Source organism: Empidonax traillii, unplaced genomic scaffold, assembly GCF_003031625.1.
Source record: "Empidonax traillii isolate 1590-97213 ecotype Southwest subspecies unplaced genomic scaffold, ASM303162v1 scaffold48:size2401408, whole genome shotgun sequence".
In the NCBI taxonomy this organism is placed as follows: Eukaryota; Metazoa; Chordata; class Aves; order Passeriformes; family Tyrannidae; genus Empidonax; species Empidonax traillii.
This window is the reverse complement of record NW_020955241.1, coordinates 1035212-1042061: the sequence shown is the minus strand read 5'-3', so window position 1 is coordinate 1042061 and position 6850 is coordinate 1035212. Positions and strand designations below refer to the sequence as shown.

Genomic DNA, 6850 nt, shown 5'->3' with positions numbered 1-6850 from the left:
ACAGAAAGAGGTCAAGCACCAAGCTGCAAAACCAAATACTGCCTCCTCTTGAGTGATTTCCAGAGTTTGGATCCATCAAAAACTAATGAACAAACATAATGAATCAATAGATGTTTTTTATGGATTCTCATTTTCAGAAATTGATTCATAATAATGTATATTGCTGCAGAATCTATATCACAGAAGAGACCAAAGAACAAAACCTAAAGCAGAATATTTTCATGTAACTAATCTTCTGGAGCAAAGTAGGTTGTTACTGCAATTTATAAGCTTGGTTTACATCACAGATCAGATTTTTTAGCAACTTTTAGATTTTCAGAGAAACACTATTTAGTTCACACACACACACACAAAAGCGAACCTCAGACAAAAACTGAAGTTTAAACTAAAAACATACCCAGTTTGGGAGACTAAGAAAAATACTGAGTAGGCAATGAATTCTTAGGCTTATTTTAGTACTTGGTGTAACCAACGTGTAGCAATCTAGCAAAATGAGCTATATATTTTTGCTTTTTTTTTTTCTTTTCAAGCAGCAGAAGAAAAGCTAGGGGGGTAGGGGCAAAAGGTGAAACACAGTCAGGGCAAAGGTTGCTGTTCACCTGGTCTTGATCCTGTTTGTGACTTATTTCTGTGTGTGTGCCTGGTCAGTGTGCCACCTGTGCTAATTTTGGGTGGGGTGGAGTTAATTTTCTTCCCAGTAACCGGTACTGGGGCTATGTTTTGGATTTGTGCTGGGAACAGTGTTGGTAAGACAGGGATGTTTTGGCTGTTATTGAGCAGCACTTACAAAGAGCTAAGGCCTTTTCTGCTCCTCACTCCAACCCACCAGCAAGGGGACTGGGGGCATACAGGGAGTTGGGAGAAGACACAGCCAGGACAGCTGATCCCAGCTGGTTAAAGGGACCTTCCACACAGCATCATGCTCAGCATGTAAAATGGGGAAAGAAGGAGGAATAGGGTGATCTTCAGAGTGATGGCATTAGCCTCAGGTCAGTGTTAATCATGATGGAGCCCTGCTCTCCTGGGGATGGCTGAACACCTGCTGACCCATGGGAAGAGGTGAGTGAGTTCCTTGTTTTGCTTTGCTTATGTGCATGGTTATTGCTTTACCTATTTAACTGTCTTTATTTCAACCCATCAGTTTTCTCACTTCTAATATTCTCTTCCCCATCCACACTGGGGGAGAGCGAGTGAGTGGCTGAGCGTGTGGGACTTAGGTTAAGCCACAACACTAGCACTGTTTGATTAGAGTGTCTAAATAAGTCTATACTGTTCCAAATCAAAAATAAAACTCCATTCTAACAGCAATTATAATCTTCGGTAAAGAAATAAACTGTAGCCTTAGATGGCTACTTAGAGGGCACCACTTAATTGAACACACTTTGGCATATTTTGCTTGAGTCCAGCTGTACAAAGACAAAAAATGTCTTCATTCTAGTATCAGGTGCAATTTGACTAAGTACATTTTTATTTCTGCCCCTTTAATATTTCATTCCTCATCTTCAAGCCAAAGTAATCTAAACATCACTAAATCACTGCATGGTAAAAAGCTGAACAGCAGAGGATGATGATTAACTTGCACACAAAACTAGTACAAGGTGAAGATTTTTCAAATAGCAGCTAAAGACTGTACACTGAAGCCCAATGGTAGCTGGGCTAAATTCAAGCCATTAAGGTTTGATTCATCACTAGTAGATACATCTACTATTTGTAGAAATCTTTCATGTCATTTGCTTTTGAACAAAATTTTGAACAAAATTTTGCAAAATTTTGTTCAAAATTTTCCTTTGTTTTTCTTTTGCACCATTAATTTTTTAAACAATTGCTGCTATTTGTTCTGAAGCAAAACTAGCATATTAAAGAAAATTATTTTTTCCCATTGAAACCAAGTATTAGCTGAAATTCTATTTAGTAAAGTAGCACGATAGAAAAAAAAGCTTAGTTCTCAAAAAGTTTTTCTAAGCTTTTCTAATGACTGAATAAAAATGTGCACATTAGAAGAAATAATCATAGAATCATATCAGGATCTTAGAGTCCAACTCTTGTCCCTGTGCAGGACACTCCAAGAATCACATCATGTTCCTGAGAGCATTGTTCAAATGCTTCTTGGACCCTGTCAGGCTTGGTGCTGTGACCACTTCCCTGAGGAGCCTGTTCCACTACCCAACCACCCTCTGGGTGAAGAATCGTTTTCTAATACCTAACCTAGATGTCCCCTGACTCAGTTTCAGGCCATTTCCTCAAGTTCTGTCACTGGTCACCACAGAGAAGGGATCAGTGCCTCCCCCTCCTCTTCCCATCACAAGGAAGTTGTAGACTGCAATGAGGTCTCCCCTCAGTTTCCTCTTCTTCAGGCTGAACAGACCAAGTGACCTCAGCTGCTCCTCATACGGTTTCCCCTCAAGGCCCTTTACCATCTTTGCCCCCTCCTTTGGATAGTTGCCAGTAGTTTAATATCTTTCTTATATTGTGGTTCCCAAAACTGCACACAATATTCAAGGTGAGCCACACCGTGCAGAGCAGACCGGGACAATCCCCTCCATGAACCAGCTGGTGTTGCTTTGCCTGAGGCCCCCCCTGGACACGGTTGGCCCTCCTGGCTGCCAGGGCACTGTTGACTCACATTCAGCTTGCCATCAACCAGGATCCCCAGATTCCTTTCCACAGCACTGCTCTCCATCCTCTCATTCCCCACTCTATACATACAACCAGGGTTACCCTGTCCTAGGTGCAGAATCCAGCACTCTCCCTTGTTAAACTTCATATGGTTGGTGATTGCCCAGCTCTCTAATTTGTTGAGGCCTCTCTGCCCTCGAGGGAGTCAACAGCTCTTCCCGATTTAGTGTCATTGGCAAACTTACATAGCATTCTTGACTTTACAGTGTCACAAAGCTTTTGGAAAATGATCATTTCAGAAACAGTAAAACAAGAAGTTAACAAGATGAAATATACTTCTTTTACTTAGTACTGCTCAGCTAAATTGGCAAAGAGCAAAATCATATCTTCCAGGCCTTCTCTTTCATGAGCCAAAAAACTAGAGCATAAAACTTGGCCATGAGCCAAGTTCTAGTTACAGAGGATCTTCCCACATTTGTCAAGGTCTTGCCTTTGTGATCAAGAATTTGAATGTTCTGATCAAGCTGTCTTACTCCAAGATTCAGATACCAAAAATCTTACAGCAAAATCGCTTAAGGGGTAGCATTTTTACTGACTGCAAATCTTAAAAGGCTGCTCATGATCAGGAATTGCCAAGTCTGGGAGACCTATAGGCCCTACTGATTCACATCACTTTTCTCAAAATTATGAGACAGGTAAACTTCTAACAGGGACTGTGGTAGAAAATTATTGCCCATAAAGTGTCCAGAACTGGGGGGAGTTTACCACAAATTCAGGAAAGTTCTCCACTGTATTCCATTAACTAATCAGGGCTCCTCTGAATCATATCCAATTGCTCTATTGCTATTAACTATCTGCTGTATTCAGTGAGAAGAAAATGCATTAGCAAAAACAGAGCTATGAATCCATGCCTGTGCTATTTTCTGTGCAAGTGAATTCATTCTCATAAACTTAGGCTTACCCACTTGTATGTTTAGGGAACTTAGTCAATGAATTTCATAGGAGAAGATCGTCTGCATTACTGAAACTTTTCTGGAAGACCCACAGGGAATAAATGAAACATGCAATACACAGCAATGACAAAAATACATTAAATAGTTTACAAGGAATAATTTCTGCCCAGGAATATTTAATGTCTCTGAAAGTAATCTCTCTCCTGTCGCTATGGCCTGTTCCTATGAAGGGCACAGATCTCAAGAGGAAACTAACAAAAATTTTAGATTATTGCATTGGTGTTAAATAAAAGTCCATACATAGAAACACACTGCTATAACTCTCTAGTACAGAATAAACAGAGACTGTTAAAAAGAGATAATTGCAGATGGAAATAAACCCTCATGGTATTAAATAGTATAATGTTTCCTGCAGTATTGTATCATACAATACTGATTAAAAAGCAAATTGAACGAATTAATTTCTTTCAGTGGAAGAGTCACAAAAACTAATCATATTTCTTAAAAGTAGCAACCATTTTCTACAGTTAATTTCCACTCAAATCATGTAGAAGAAACAAAGGACTGCATATTTTTTAAACTTACATACACAACTGAAATTTAATTTCCCAGGGTTGCCGAATTAAAAGTAACCAAAGTATGAGTGTCCTAAACTAAGTTCAGTTTTATTTAGAATTCAAAATTCTATCAATGTATTACATATAATACTTGCCTTTAATTCATTATTTTAAACTGTATCTATTAGTCTGGAGCATGAGGGTTTCTGAATTTGCTACTTTTTTAGTATAATGATTTCTTCCCTACACCCACTTGTCAAAAAATAGATGGTTAAATAAAGCCAGTAAACTGGTTTGTAATTCACAGAAGAAAAAAGTTCCCTTGAACTTAAGAAGTAGGTTATAAACTACCTTCCAAAAGCAGAATAAACCAACACCATTAATAATATATGGTATTTCCTAGTATGTGCTTTTTTAATTGAAAAACTCCCTTCCATATACTTTTATAACCTATCCTTTCCTAATTTCTTCTATCCACCTAGACCATCTTTCTTTACATATATCTCTGTTGCAATACAGCTGTTAACATGATGTAAAATGTACCTATTGATATTTTCTCGCCTTTATATGCCTTTTTACTGTGTAAAGCTGCTATAATGAGGCTTGTTAAGTTGAAAACTAACCACCGTCTTTGAGGACTTAAAAAAAACATAAATGACATATAAACCAAGAAGTTCTAAATTATAAAGCTCCTACTAAACATATGCTTCTGGTGTGTATGCAAAGTTGTTTTTTTTTTAAAGGATTGTACTTGCAAGCCTCGTGTGAACAGTCCTTTAGGCAAATTTTGCCAGATCAGTATTCCCAAGGAAAAAGCAAGACAGGCAATAACAACAAACCTGATTTGGTTCAGTACTAACTCTGTCTCCTCCCTTTCATAAATTTCCCAGTAAACGAGTTATTTCTTCCACATATACAGATTGCAATTATATTCTCAAGATTTAATCATGACCACAGTTTTCTCTATCGCCCTAGAACTTCTTTTGTCTATGTCCCTCAGTATGCAATTGGCCACATTATTTTTACAGTGATCATTTAGGCTTCTTTATGGGCACAGCTAAAAAAACTGTGATAGATATCCATTCCAACTTTCCCTAAACCACGCGTGAGCAATTCAAGAACTAGAAAAATTGTGAACCTGGAGAATCTTATAGCACATTGGGGCTTTAATGTTGCATTCAGAGAGTACATGAACACCATGATGTAAGTCTTTCTTAGACCTTTTAACCTACCCCAATATACAAATGAAGATTTTCCAGAATGAGAGGCACTATTTCCTTGATTAGAGCAGGTGAAGATGAGGGCATCTCAAAGAAAGAAACATGCCTGTATACATATTCGTTGATATTGTTTCATGTATAGTTCTGAAAAGAAATTAATTCAGACCTCAATCCCAACAGAGAGCACAAGCAGCAAGTTATTTTGGCAATATATTTTCTTAGCTGCCTTAGCTTTGAAATTTCTTTTCCTTTCTTTCCTCAGTTGTTTTGTCTATGGTTAACTCCGCTTTTTTCGTGTTTTACATTTTCTTTTTTTCTTCCTCTTTGTTTTTTTTTTTTTCTTTTGTTAATGTAGAAATCTCAGTTGTCGTGTCTTGAATTGCTCAGTGAAAGATTTAACTTCACACAGCCGAGGACAAGGGCATTTTTACCAGTCCTGCAAGCTCCATTACTATAGAAAAAAAGAGTGGGAAATAGTCAGACCTTTACAGTTTAACTGTAAATTTCAGGAATAACCCACTTGGGGCCTGGTGTGGGGACAGTGTACTTATATCAGAAATGTCACAGGGAGCCCCATGCTACATGCTTAATAGTAGAAAAGGCAATAAACAATTAATTGTACCCTCTTCAGCTTCTCTATGATTTCGCCTGAGTATTCTTCCTTCCAGGCTGAATGATCCCATTCCTTTCCCTACATTGTTCTTGATTAAATTAATTTGAGATTCTAATGTGTTAAAAAGGCATTTGTAATCTAGTGAAATAAATTCTTCATAAAATTTTAGAAGCCTTTAGAATATTTACTAGAATAGAATACTATACTTTTCCATTCTGAATAGGAAGGTTTACAGGGAAAAGGAAAATGCATCCACATTAGACATGCTTGATATGAACAGCATTCTGCCCTGTTGCCATTCAGGAGCTACATAACCCAAGATAGCTTTCCCCATACCAACATCTTATTAACAGTCTGCAAACAGTACCTTCAAGAGAAAGTGCTCTAGATCTTCTATTTCACATCTGAACCATCTGACCATTTTTCAGAAAAAAAAAAAAAAAGGCATGTACAATTTGGCATAATCTTAGAGACTTGGATGTTTCCATCCTGTGTATAAAGAACAGGAGGCACTGGTGGTCTAGGTCACCCCACCTATGTGAAACTTTCTGCATAAACACGTTATAAAACCTGTGATTTTTCAGTAAAAGTGATATGAACCCAGAAGTAATTTTTCAGTATAGGTTGGAGAGATCTAGAGGGAAAAATCTCAAGGGACTTCAAGCTTGTATACCATCACCATAAATTAATCATGTATATTTTCTGTTTCTGCACTGTGTTTTGGGTGTGTTTGAACCTGTCTCTTGGCACTCCTTTGTAAACATTCTCTTCTGTCATGCTGAGTCTTGAGTATATAGATCAACTTGGATCTGTGCTACTAATTCTAAACATCACGGTTGCTACAGAACTGAATAGAAGACCAATCTAAGTTTCTTCATTCCAGACATTTTA

At 37.8% G+C, this 6850-nt stretch overlaps 1 protein-coding gene across 1 annotated transcript in view; it reads right to left on the bottom strand.

Annotated features, from left to right (window-relative positions):
• Positions 1-6850, bottom strand: part of ABCA13 (ATP binding cassette subfamily A member 13) — a 170154-nt gene that overhangs the window by 51558 nt on the left and 111746 nt on the right. The window lies entirely within an intron of this gene.